At 47.0% G+C, this 12,850-nt stretch overlaps 1 long non-coding RNA gene across 1 annotated transcript in view; it reads left to right on the top strand.

Moving 5' to 3' along the window:
• Positions 1-3,118: 3,118 nt before the first annotated feature.
• Positions 3,119-12,850, top strand: part of LOC138297443 (uncharacterized) — a 38,569-nt gene continuing 28,837 nt past the window's right edge. The window contains exon 1 of the long non-coding RNA XR_011204107.1: positions 3,119-3,210. This is a non-coding gene — a long non-coding RNA (uncharacterized lncRNA). The remainder of the gene's footprint in view (positions 3,211-12,850) is intronic.

Below are 12,850 nucleotides of genomic sequence, written 5' to 3'. Positions count from 1 at the left end.
TTGCCATCTTGCGCCACTGCAGTTCTTAAACTTTTGGAAGAGTGATTATTTCCCTACTGTTGGATATTTTAGTTATGTCACATTAACCATGAACCATTCTAACCAATAATACCTTTTTCAAACTGAAATATGTACATTTCAAATGAACAGTATTTTGTACAGTCATTGGAATACATGGTTTCCAAACACTTGATTGTAGACTGTGTCCATCTTTCTTTCATTATTTTTTTCTTTTTGAATGAATGCCAGTTGGATTATATTTGCTAATATAGCTATGTGTATATTTCTGCAATTCTTGCTATATGTGTCCATGCATAACCAACATGTGTTTTGCCCCTGCGGCCTGCAAGCCTGGGGCTTTTTCATCCTCCCCATGTGTTATATATATATAGGGAGCTTCAGGGGCCTGTGGCCACTACTAAATACAGTTACGTAGAACCTTCAATGAGCCTACTTCTCTCGTGTGACCAAAACCACTGAATCCTACATCATAGAACACACAAATCCAATGTGGGTGGTTCTGTAATGTAAGATAAAACTGCCTCCTAGCAACCGTACAGAATTACTGCAAAAGTTCAGTATAGGGTTTTGGGGGACAGCCGACTGATAGGTGGTCTGTACCCCGGGGTCATTGGGGGAAGAAGGCACAGTCTAGATGATTGGGTTGCATTTGGGTTACATCCCTTAAAGGATGTAGCCCAAGAGATTTATAAATGACCATTTTAAGGAGCTAGCCACCATTTCAATGGTGAGCATACACAGTGGCAGCCCCCTAGAATAGATTTGTGTGATTAATTTTCTCAGCTGTGGCCTAGTGGTTAAAGTCAGAGCTCTAGTCTAGGTGTGTTAGAGGTCATTCACTTCTTAATTTTACACAGTTAACAACGCTGTACACTTACCATGTCGACAGCTGCTGAAAAAGTTCAGGAGGCCATGAGACTGTTGGTAGAGGCTGGCCGCATGGATCTAGTTGTCGGTGGGGACGTGCAACATCACCTGGTGAGGCATGCTCCAAGCTGGATGGTGGCATCAGTTTTCCCTTGCTCACCAGCCAAGATACATAAGGAGTCTCTCGAGGCCCAGGTAGGTGTGAGAGGCCACCCACAAGCGTGCGGTGCGGCCATGTCACATGTGAAGGGCCGGGGCGAGGCTGGGGAGGACCCGCCAGGCATGAGCGACTTAGGAGACATGGTGGGGGCCTCAGATGGTGCAGCCTTGTGGAGGCCATTCGTCAGTGCGGGGGAGGAGCTGCAGGGGCAGAGCAACTTCAGGGAAAAGAGAGAAAGGCCTGCTCGTGCACCATGTACAGAGGTTTTGGAGCATGGTGAAATGGACAGACACAGAGGCATTGAACTGTTAAGCCCTGGCACACTACAATTAACTTGCGCTGGCCTAAAGAGGGCTTTTGTTGGAGTGTAGGGGGAAGACACAAAGGACTGGGAGGGGTGGGAGAGTCAGGCTTTATGGGTGACCAGAGCCCAGAGGTTCAGGGGTGTGGGGAAGGGATCACTGGAAAGGCACAGAAATATATGGCAGGGAATTGGGTATATGAAGGGCACACAGACAACCCTACAGTATGGAATCCTGTGGGTCAAGGGCGATGCACAGGGACAGGAACACTTCTTTCGAAGTGGCGGAGGAGAGGTCAGGTACCTCCCTGGCTTCCCAGGTGGGCAAGATCGTCCACGGTGTGGGAAACTGAGTCTAACCCACTGTGGGTGACACCTGTCGCTCTAAATCTGGGTTTTGCTCCGGCTAACTAGCAGTGCCTCATCCCTACCAGGGGATAGTGATGATTGGGCAGCCAAGCGCATGACATATTAGGCTTCTCAGGGAAGTTGTGGTCACTCAGGTTGCATCCGGTTCTCTCATTTACAGTTCAGTCTCATATATAAATGACAAACAGAAGCAGTATATGTTTTAATGATAGGTTTATTAAAACGACTGCATCTTAGGCAGCAAAGCGTGAGCTGCAATAACCACGACAACACAACATGACAGTATTAAAATGGTATTGAGAAGAGTGAAGCATAAGAATAACGCTATCATATTGTCACTATGATCAATGGATTATTTCCTATCTAAATCATAATCTGAGTACAGCATGTTAAGCTCTAATTCTGCCTTTCAGGTTCCCCCGGAAGACATCAACCCTCATACCTGAGCAAAGGCCTGTAGTCTGTGTTAGCATCTGTAGCGAAGCAATCAGCATACAGTTGTGGTTCCCTGGCTGGAATCTCCCTCTTAACGTATAATGGGACTAGGAAGTGTTTTTATAATAACACAGCTGATGTTCTAAGAAAATGTCCCTACGTAAGGATGTGTATTTTCTACGAATATTGGAGACTAAACTTCTACCACGTTCACCAGCAATGTACCAAACTGTAGCCTTGAATGAAGCACAGAGTGATCACGAATGTCTTGTTTGAGAACACAGAGCTGGGCTAAGCAAGATAGTTAGATAGATGAAAATAACACAAGACCGTAAAATGGTTATTGTAAAAATAATAATGCCAAGCCAAATAAAATACAGTATATCCTGGTTAAAGTGCACAGCGGCCTAGTGTGTTAAAATAACGTTACATGTAGCGATGATGAGGAAGAGGTTCATATAAAAAATCTTCCTACGAAATCTTAAGAGCCCAAAACACATGGAAGAGATTTTTTGGGACTGATGTTCCATGGTTAGATGTGGCTATGTAGCAGTCTGATGATGGGGACTGAGGAGGGTTGTCAGTATAGGGGCGGGCGGGGCTGCACACCGGTCTCACCAGCTTTTTTACAGATTGATTGTGATGAGGGAGCTACTGAGTTGGGAGAGCTTTGGGCAGCTCATCAACCTCAAGGGGAAGAGTCTGCATGGAGTGCGGTGGTCAGTTGGGCGTCATTGTGGGATCCAGCGATGAGCACCCTGTGTAGGTTGGTAAAAGCCTCGCAAGGGGGGTAAACGGTCACGAAAGAGCACATTGTTCAGGAGGTGTCAGTCACACGTCAAGGATAGTACATGGCAGCTCGAGCAGGTATGGTACGGCCACTCAAGCTCCATTGACAGTCAATCCCAGGGTGGAGTGGGAGGGGGGCTGTCTAATGGTTCTCGCAATAATGTTTTGCAGGAAGAGTTGGTGTACCGCCAAAGGCACAAAGAACGGACGGCATCGCGGACACTGGCAAAGCGGCGGGCTTTGGTGCGGGTGCCGACCTTAATGCCAGGTAAGCAGAAATATGGAGGGAACGGGGGGGTACAAGGTGGTGTCGCAAGGGGTTGAGGTCAGATGCGGTGTAAGCATGGATGAGGTGCACATTATGAAAAGTAGATATGTTAAAGATGCGGGAGTGGGACCAGAACACGGAGGAAAGTTTGGAGATAGTCAACAGTTAAAGAACACTGAGGGACAGGAGAGCAAGGAAGACAAAAACGGAAATCTTCCAAGAGGCAGGCGCAAGTTGCAGGTGATACAGGGATGGATGAAGAGTTCTTCCACTGAAACATGTGAGGCAATGGCCTTTAAGATTTCCCAAAATAGTGGGGTATTATTGGAGGGCCTGTTGATATAACGCCCGCCAGGACCGCCCACAAATTTCTTACAGTCCTGGGCCAAGTTGATAGAACCTCTGGTCCTGTCTCCGAAAGCTGTTATATTGGGCGACTTTAACATCCACTTTTGATGAGACATCTACTCCCAGGATCCGTAAATTTATAGACTTTATGGAGGCCCTGGATTGGACCTCCAGAGTCTCGTCGGCAACCCATATTGCAGGGCATATTTTGGATGGGGTTTTTGCACGAGCCTCTCAACAGGTGGCTGTAACCATTGTGCAGCTGAGCTGGACGGATCATTACCTGTTGAATTTTAAACTTGCCTCTAAGAATCTCTGTGATTTTGATTGGGAGATGGGTAGAGTGGTTAGGCTATGGAAACAGGTTAAAGCAGAGGAATTAGGCCCAGCCTTAGAAGTTGGCTGGAATAAGGCGAAGAACTTAGCCTTGCCCCTGCGTGATAGCTTTCAGAAAGGAGTGGAAATGACTATGGAACTACTGGTACCCCCTACATTCAGGAGACCCAACAGTTGGAAGTAACCAGGCCACCCCTGGTTTACAAAGGAGCTCAAACTCCTTCAAAGAAAGTACCGACAGCAGGAACGTCGGTGGAAACTTAATCCAGTACTTCGGGAAAGGGCGGCCCTTAAGTTCACTCTAAAGGTTTACAAAGCAGCACAATTCATGGCTAAATCTAATGTTTACACTACTAAAGTAAAGGAGGCAATAAATGCCCCTAGGGAGCTTTTCAAGACGATTAAGGCTTAATCTGTGCCCCTTAAGCCTGCTGGTTTAGAACATTCTCAGGAATTTTGTGATAAGGTTGCTATGCATTTTGAGAAGAAGATTTTACAAATACATGGCAACTTTGATCCCCAGGACATCTCTGAAGTATTACCTTCCGTGATACCTGCGAGTTCTATTGTAAGTGGCCAATCATTGTTGTCAGAATTACAACTTCCTACTTTGAATAATATTAAAAAGAGGATTGTTGAAATCAAGTCTGGTTCCCCTCTTGATCCGTGTCCTCCTTCTATCTTTCATTTGGTTCCTGACTTGATGGCTCGGATGTTAGTTCCCATCTATCAAGAGGTGGTAATGACCGGGGTGTACCCTTCTACTTGGAAAGAAACAATAGTGGTACCCCCTTAAGAAAAAAACAGACGGTGACAGCCAGGATCTGAGTGATCTGTGGCCAATAGCACGTCTTCCATATTTGGCAAAGATTTTAGAAAAAATTCTGAATTTGGAACTGGCTGAGTTTTTAACTGAAGCGGAAGTCCTCGTTGTTTCCCAACATGGTTTAAGGAAAGTGCACAGTACTGAAACAGCCTTGATCTCTTCCTCCGATGCGATTCAGAGGATAGTTGATGAAGACCAGGGGACGTTCTGGTTCTTCTAGATTTATCTGCAGCCTTCGACACTATCTCTCCTATTTTGTTGATGTCTCGTCTTCATCAAGTGGGGATAAGGGATCAGGCACTTAAGCTTTTGGAGTCCTTTCTTACGAATAGATGGACCACAGTTAGCTATGGTGATTTTAAATCTACACCTTATTGTTTGCCTTGCTGGATCCCTCAGGGATCTTCCCTCAGCCCCACATTGTTTAATGTGTATGTAATGCCATTGGCTAGTTTAATCTGCACTTTTGGTTTTATTCCATCTTCTTACGCAGATGACTCCCATCTTATTATTCCTATTAATCAGCCATGGGAGGAGGCGGCAGATCGGTTTAGTAATTGTATGCTGCCAGTGAGTGAATGGATGAATACCAATTGGCTTAAAATGAATGCCACTAAAACTGAAATTTTATGTTTTGGAGCAATGGAACTCACTGTGGTGGCCCTCTGAATGTGGCAGTTGTCCTGTGCCCTCTACTGTTAGTAGGAATTTGGGCATTTTGTTTGATGAACATTTATCCTTTAAAAAGCAGGATAATCATACGGTAAACATCAGTCTATGGTCCATTAAAATGCTCAGAATTGTTTTTCCTTATTTGTCATATAAATGGAGAGTATCTGCTATTTTGGCACTAGTGATGTCCAAGATAGACTACTGCAATGACTTATTTCTTAATTTGGACAAGGGGCTGATTAACAGGCTTCAATTAGTTCAGAATTCCGCTGTCAGAGCGGTCCTCAATCTCCCGCGGTGGATATCAGTTAGAGCGAGCCTTAAGCAATTACATTGGTTGCCGGTGGCGCAGCGTATACAGTTCAAATCGCTCTGTCTAACATTTAAGGCAGCTCATGGAATAGGACCACAGTACTTGACTTCTAGACTTCACTGGTATGTACCAAGAGAAATCTGAGGTCTTCCCAAGCTTATTGGATACAGGTCCCTCGAACCTATAAAGCTAAATGGGGAGATAAAGCTTGTACTGTGGCTGCTGCCAGAAGGTGGAATTTGCTCCCTTTGAACATCAGGCAAGAACCCTGTTATATGAAATTTAGGAAACTGGTAAAAACTTGGTTTTTTCCTCATTAAAATTTCATCTTGGTGTTTCATGACCTGTGTTTCAGTTCTTTTCTTTTTTTATCTCTCTTTTTATTGTGTGTTTTATAACCCTTTTCTTGTTTCTTTTTTCTGGGTAGTGCCCTTTTACTGTGTTTTTTTCTTCTCACGTTCTCTTCTCCTAGCGCTTCGATGCTCTTCTGAGTAGGAATGCGCTCTATAAATCACGGCATACATACATACATACAAAGTTAGGGAGGCTGACGGTAAAGAAAGTAAGGAGCTAAAGATAAAGAAGCTTGCACATATGGGGGTCACTAAGCCCTTGAGATCTCACTTGATGCTCACCACAAAAGAAATATATTGGAAAGGTGAGTATGTAGAGATCCTAAGATTGTTGCACAGGGAACTAAGGGCGAAAGAAGGGTCGAACGAAAAGGAGTACGAACTGGCTAAACGCCCATGGGTGCCAGTGACTATTGAGAACTGGACATCTACCTTCCTTATTTATGCAAGCATATATTGTGAAAATTACCCGAAGCGGAATGTGGCATTACTTTAATATATAGATGTAATAAGGAAAGCTCAGCTCTCCTTTGGAGGTAACGCTTGGGCACAGCATAATAAGGAGTTTAGGGCATGCAAAGCAATCGGAGGCAAAATGGGAGGAAATAGACACTGATCAATGGCAACAAACTATGAGCCCAACAAAGTTTGGCAAGACGGTCTTTTCAGCCAGTGGCCTTCCAGTTGTGTACTGGCCCTTTCAGGCATGTCCCAGCCCGTAGGGGTGGGGTCCTCAACAAAAAATCAAGGCAGAGTCCTGGGAGCTGCTGGGAGCCTGCTGGGATTTTAACAAGGGACTCTGCACAAGGGAGTACTGTAAGTTTAGACATGAGTGCTTAAAGTGTGGAGTTCGACACTCTTTGGTACACTGCTAGAGTAACCAGGAGGGATTGCAAGGGGAGCAACCAGGACAGAACAATGGCGGGGGACAACAGCAAGCAGTTACACAAGGGTGGTAGCACAGAATGCAGACAAATTATAGGGGGTAGAGGAGGCCAAAGGGCCGGGGGAAGGGGCTCATACGCTGGTTAAAGTTGACAGACTACTGTATGTGCTGCGGCTATATCCAAAACAAAGTGATGCTGTATGGCTGACTGTTGGTTTCACACTAGGTTTCAAACTAGGTTACGAGGGGCCAGGTGAATGGCGCTGGGCTGAGAATCTGAAAATCTACAAAAACACATCTACAAGTGGTTAGGGAAAAACTTGCTAAGGAAGTCTCTGAAGGCAGGACCATTTCAGGATTGGCGGATGTAGAATTTGATTATATCACCCACGGAGGTGGTCCCGAAGAAGGAACAGGGACAATACAGGTTGATACAACACATCATGGCATGAAGGGGAGGTCTTTAAATAACTACATTCTGGTGGAAGTCTCCTTAGTGTTGTACCCTTCGGTTGATGTGTCCATGGCATAAGTAGAGCACTCTGGCCAAGGTGCCCTCATGTTGAAGTGTGACATCAAGTCAGGTTCTGGCTCACCCAGATGATTTTCAGCTTTTGCCATTCAATTTGAAGGACATTGGTATGTTGATAAAGCTTTACCTATGTGTTGTGCCATATCATGCACACTATTTGAGTGCTTCAGCTCATGTTTGGAATGGCTTTTCTCATATTGTATGGGTCAAGAACAGGTGAAGCATTATTTGGATAGCTTCTTTTTTTGTCACTCCTTCAGGTTCCGCTGACTCCTAGAAATTGCTGGTAAGTTTTCAGGAGCTCGCGGAGGATGTGGGGGTGCCTTTATCTCCGGAAAAGACGGTGGGTCCTAGTACTTCCATTTCATTTTTGGGGATTGAGCTTGACTCAAGAAAAATGGAGGCCTGCTTGCCAATTCAAAAGAAAGTGGCAATGCAATTGTTGTTGGGCACAATGCTGGCAAAACAAAAGGTCACAGAGAGGTACAAGTCCTTTTAGGCCATCTGAATTTTGCTCCTAGGGTGGTAAGGGTCAGACGAACGTTTTTTAGGCATTTGGGTTTGGCACTGTCAGGCCGGTCATTGCCTCATCACATATAAGGCTATCAGCAGGTGTGAAGGAGGATTTGCATATGTGGTGCATGTTTTTGGAATCTTTTTAATGGCATCCCTATCTGTACCCCATTGGATACAGAGTGGGGGGGCACACATTTTTTCAGACACGTCAGGGGGAGTTGTTTTTGGAATTTACTGGCAAAGGAAATGGTGTGTAGAGGAATGGCCCACAGGGCGAAAGGGAGGAGCATTGCATTTTGGGACCTTTTTCCCCTAGTGGTGGTGGTTTACCTGTGGAGTAATTTATTGCAACACAAGAGGGTCTTGCTCCATGTGGATAATTTGGTGGTGGTGCAGGTTATCAATAGGCAGTCGGTAAGGGACCCCAGGTGCTTACATTAATGCGAGTGTTTGTGCTAGCATGTGTGCAGTATGACATGCTGTTCAAAGCCAAAACATGTTCCCGGTGTTGACAATGACCTTAAGGATGCTTTGTCTCGTTCACAGTGGGAGAGGTTCCATGGGCTTGCCATGGAGGCTGAAGGGCAACGGTCTTGCATGCCACTACAGTTTTGGACTGTAGGAAAGAAAGGATGCTGCAGCTGGTGGTAAGGTCTTTGGCGGTGTCAACAAGGAGAGCTAATGAGGAGGCCTTGATGGAATTCATTGGGGAAGGGGCCAGCAAAAGAACTTCAGGATGGGACAGGGTTGAAGATGTAGTGCATTTTATTTTGAGCCTTATTGATAAGGGCTTGTGACAATATCAGGTAAGTTAGCGGGCGAAGCTTTCATGGTCAAACTCTTAAGGGGTTAAGCACCATCAGCAGGGGAGTTGGGGTCATGCATATTAGAAGGCTGGGCAAGGGAAGAGGGACGTATAAACATATCAAGGAAGCCTTTGACTCTTGGGTTATTAAGGAGAGTGCTGGCAACATTACCAGATATTTGTCATTCCTTCCAGGAAACAATTTTGTTTGCTGCATTCATGGTGTGGATGTTTTTTTGGGCATTCAGGGTATCGGAACTATTGGAGACGAGGCAGGGCAAAGGTTTGTCATGGGGGGGATGTTTCCTTGCAGTCGTAAGGAGTGTCTTTCTTTCTGGTTTGTTCCAAGACAGATCAGAGGGTGTGAGGAACCCATGTGTTGCTACCGGCACAGGGAAAGAAGGCGGTTTGCCCCCCTACAGTGGGGATTATGACTTAAAGGGCTGGCATTAACAAGGACAGGTCTTGTTTTTCTGCATACGAATGGCAAAGTGGTCACTGGCTGTCAGTTGTTACAGATACTAAGGATGTCTTTGACATGACTGGGGACTTCAGGAAAAGATTTTGGAACTCACTTGTTTAGAGTTTGGGTGGCAATGGAGGCAGGGCAAAGAGGGTGGTCCCAGGAGGGTATCAAACAGCTGGGAAGGTGGTCTTCGGAGTGTTTTCAGAGATATGTGTGGCAGACAAGTGGGGGAGGGGTCAGAGTTCTAAGCCACTCCATGGCGCTAACAACTTTTTCTTTTGCAGGTTCAGTGCCGGGCCCTTTATCTGCAAAACTTAATTATAGATGGTGGGACACCCATTCATCAGACAGGCAGCCAAGGAAGCCAGGATGTCTAAAGTAGCTAACTTGGGGTTAAATCAAGCATCTGGTGCTGTTTTGTGGCATGGTAAAGGGGACATGAAATGGAGGGAATTGTGTTTGAATAAATTAAACAGGGGATCCTGCTGCCCACATATATTGATTATTCACTTAGGTGAAAACAATTTGGTGCAGGAAAAAGATTTGGCATTGGCGAAAGTTATGAAGAGAGACACTTGATAGAGATTAAGGGTCAATGGGTTTTCAGTTTGGACCAAGTTCGTGCCTAGGAGGGTTTGGAGGGGTGCTTTTAAACCGGTGGCCATAGATAGAGCTCATAGACAGCTGAATAGTGAGATGAGGCTGTTCTGCAGGGACATGAGTATTGGTTGTATAGCCCTTTCGGATTTGCTGTATGAGACTGTTGAGTTCTTTCATAGTGACGGGGTACATTTATCGACATTAGGTTCAAGGCTTTACTTACTGTAGATTAGAGACGTTGGCCCTCATTACAACATTGGCGGTAAAAGCCGCTTACCGCCGTGCAGAAGACCGCCAACACACCGCCACGGCCGCGGAATTCCGCCACGGCCATTATGACCCACAGCTTGTAATCCGCCAAAATTGAGACACCCACACAAGTCCGCCACACCAAAGGTCAGTGATAAACTGGCGAAAACAAAACCTCCACCGGCACGCCAACAGAAATATGCCCACACTATCACGACCCACGAACCCACGTGGCGGTCTTTCAACTGCAGTATTCCATTGGCGGTACACACTGTTGCGCTCAAAATACACACACTCTTACAAAACACTACCACATTGGACAATTCCAAATACACACACCTGATACACGTACACACACCACTCCCACACACCCAATACAATATAAAACACACACCCACATCACCCACAAACCCCTACGACCACAATTGCGACAGAAGGCCAGAGAGAGACACTACAATCTACATCCAAGCATCCACAGGCACACAACATCATCACCCACATAACATCCACGCACCCCACACAACACACCACTAAATATCACCCCACATATCACAACACACACCACTCCACACATCACCCACACCACCCCATGGCATAGGCAAAGACACCCCAGGTTCTCTGAGGAGGAGCTCAGGGTCATGGTGGAGGAAATCATCCGGGTAGAGCCACAGCTATTCGGATCACAGGTGCAGCACACCTCCATAGCTAGGAAGATGGAGCTATGGTGCAGAATAGTGGACAGGGTCAACGCAGTGGGACAGCACCCAAGAAATAGGGATGACATCAGGAAGATGTGGAACGTCCTACGGGAGAAGGTGCGTTCTGTGGTCTCCAGACACCACCTTGCGGTTCAGAGGACTGGCAGCGGACCCCCACCTCCTCCCCCACAACTAACAACATGGGAGGAGCAAGTCTTGGCGATTCTGCATCCTGAGGGCATCGAAGGAGTAGCTGGAGGAATGGACTTTGGTCAGTCAAACCTTAACTACTATATCCCCCACCTTATCTGCATGCCATCACATACCCCCACCCTCACCCCCATCACTCCTACTCCTAACAAATGTCCCAATATCACAAACCACACATCCCAACACCAAGCCCTGCATGCAACAACAAAGCATGGACACCCATCACCAATGCATGGCCACGGCACATACCCATACACCCCCTAAACCATCATCACACAAGGTCCCACACAGGAATGCAAGCACTGGGGTACACGGTCACCCACCCATTGCACACTATGGTACACCCATATGCAATGATCATGCTTTTACACCCCTGCAGGACCCCTACCCAACGTCACCACACAGGAGGGTCCACACATGTCCACACCACCAACAGAAGAGGCCCACTGTGATGACAGCAGCTCTGTCCAGCTGGATCTAGACGACCAGCCTGGCCCATCTGAGACCTCGGGACAGTCGGTTCCCCTGACTCAGTCACAGGCCACCACAGAGCTTCCCCCCTCTGGAAACACCAGCACAGCACTCACCCAGTGGGCCCATACCTCTGTCCCCAGGACACGTCAAGCAGCAGTGTGTCCACCACTACAGAGAACCCAGGCTAACCCACCACCCCAACAACAACAGGGACCTGGGGGCAGTGGCAGTGGGCACACCGTTCAGGGGACAGAGGCCCAGGGAAACAGGGGAACTGGGAGGGCTGCTGTGCAATAGGGGGAGGACAGGCCCAGAGAACCCACTCTCCACGAGGCCCTCTCCAACATCATGGGAGCATACCATCATTCCCAGAAGACGATGGCAACGGTACTGGCCAAGTTTCAGGAGACCTAGCAGCTGCAGGAGGAACAGTATTTGGGCTTCCGAGAGGAACTCAGATCCATCAATTCCACCCTGGGCACCATTGTAGGGGTGCTGAAGGAAATCCTCAACACCCGGAGGAACACTGTGGCACAACAAGGGGCACCTGACACTAGCCTGGACGATGAACTGCCCACCACCTCCCCCGGCGCTAGTGGACAGGAGGCACCGCCACAGGACCACCACACCAGCACCCCACCCCCTGCAGATGGAGAACCACCCCGCAAATGGTCCCTGAGATCCAGGACAAAGACAGAGAACGATGCCAAGACCCCCACCAAGAAATGTCATCCTTTTGTCCCACCTTGTCACCCTGTCCATCCTCAAACTGCTCCAGCTCCACTTCCTATGCCCCCTTTGGGCAATGCACCTGTGACACTAATAGACTGGACTCTGCCATGGACATTCCTCTACCATCACCCCTCACCATTTTACAGCACCCTCCAATATGAGCACTTAAATAAACACCCTTTAAGCACAAAACAATCTGCAGTCTGTCTGTGATTTTGAAATAGTGTATTAGCAATTACAGTGACAAAATGCTCTTTCAATTGTAATGTCAACATACCTATGTCACACAGCTCTAGTCCATGAGGAAACAAAGCAGATGTCACACAGTGGGACCCACATCTGTGAAATCGTAAGGGAAAGTGACAACTCAGTGACCATACACTGGGTGAAAAGGACAAACAGGTGAGAGGTAGTAGTGTTAAAGTACATGTAGTAGGCAGGTTTGTCTTCTTACCTGTGTCTCACTGGAAGTATTGCAGGATCACAGAGTTCCTGTTGTCGATGTCCTCTTCTTCTGCTTCCTCGTCTTCAATGTCCACAGGCTCCACAGCTGCCACAACACCTCCATCTGGACCATCCTCCTTCAGAAAAGGCACCTGTTGTCGCAAAGCTAAGTTGTGAAGC

Source organism: Pleurodeles waltl, chromosome 5 (assembly GCF_031143425.1).
Source record: "Pleurodeles waltl isolate 20211129_DDA chromosome 5, aPleWal1.hap1.20221129, whole genome shotgun sequence".
In the NCBI taxonomy this organism is placed as follows: domain Eukaryota; kingdom Metazoa; phylum Chordata; class Amphibia; order Caudata; family Salamandridae; genus Pleurodeles; species Pleurodeles waltl.
This window is presented reverse-complemented; position numbering and strand designations above follow the sequence as displayed.